The sequence below is a fragment of the Aspergillus clavatus genome, genomic scaffold (assembly GCF_000002715.2).
Source record: "Aspergillus clavatus NRRL 1 1099423829830 genomic scaffold, whole genome shotgun sequence".
In the NCBI taxonomy this organism is placed as follows: Eukaryota; Fungi; Ascomycota; class Eurotiomycetes; order Eurotiales; family Aspergillaceae; genus Aspergillus; species Aspergillus clavatus.
The window spans coordinates 1-1,136 of record NW_001510374.1 but is presented as its reverse complement, the minus strand read 5'-3'; the positions used below and the strand labels follow the sequence as shown (position 1 = coordinate 1,136).

Genomic DNA, 1,136 nt, shown 5'->3' with positions numbered 1-1,136 from the left:
CTGAGGGTGATACTATATTTTGTTATTTACAATATATTGTGTAAATTTTTATATATAAGTATCTATATTGCCAAATACATTCTGGCAATATGGTGAACAAAATATAAAATAGTTATATTTTGTCTGACGTGTATAAGATTTGAACTTATATTATCGTGTCCGTAGCACGATATTCTACCATTGAATTAACACGCCTATAATTTGTAATTAATACAAATTATATTTATTTTAAATTAAAAAAAAATCAATAACTAAAGTATTTTCATATAGTTCTGAAATTAAATACAATAATAATATAACAATTCGTCACATAATATTATATTTATAAATTTAAAAAGTATAAGTACTTTTATACTTACTACCTTATTACCTATAATGTTAAGCAACTAACTAAAACTATTTTTTATTTTATTTAATATATACTAACCTTCCATTTGATCTCTTAATCATAACAAGAAATCTTTAATAGATACTGATTGTATTGCAATAGGCATAGAACTGTGTAAAATACCACAGATTTCTGAACATTGTCCAAAGAATGTACCTGGACGGTTTACATAAACAGAAGCTTGGTTTAATCTACCAGGATATGCATCTGCTTTAATACCTAAAGATGGACAAGCATAAGAATGTATAACATCAGCAGCTGAAATTACAAATCTTGTATGAGTTAATTCTGGTATAATAACTCTATTATCTACTTCCAACATTCTAAATTGACCGTCTTCTAAGTCACTTTCTGGAACTATGTATGAATCAAACTCAATAAATTCGTTATCTTCATTTGTAAAATCAGGATATTGGTAACTTCAATATCATTGATGACCTTCTGCATAAACAACTAATGAAGGATCCATAACTTCATCCATTAAATATAATAATTTGAATGAAGGGAATGCGATTAATATTAATATAAATGCAGGTGTAATAGTTCATATTAACTCTATTAAAGTACCATGATTCATATATTTATGTGCTATAGGTGATTTTGTAGCTACAAAATTTCTTATTACAGTTATCATCATTCATGTAACTGTGAATAAAATAACAGCTAAATAAAACATAATATTATTATGTAATTCTTCTATTCCTTCCATTTGAGGTGATGCACTATCTTGAAAAAAGATCCTCAAGGA

General features: G+C 26.0%; 1 non-coding gene across 1 annotated transcript; it reads right to left on the bottom strand.

Moving 5' to 3' along the window:
- Nucleotides 1–124: 124 nt before the first annotated feature.
- On the bottom strand, nucleotides 125–195 carry ACLA_064490. The gene has a single exon. It is a non-coding gene; the product is annotated as a tRNA-Arg (tRNA).
- Between the last annotated feature and the right edge of the window lie 941 nt (nucleotides 196–1,136).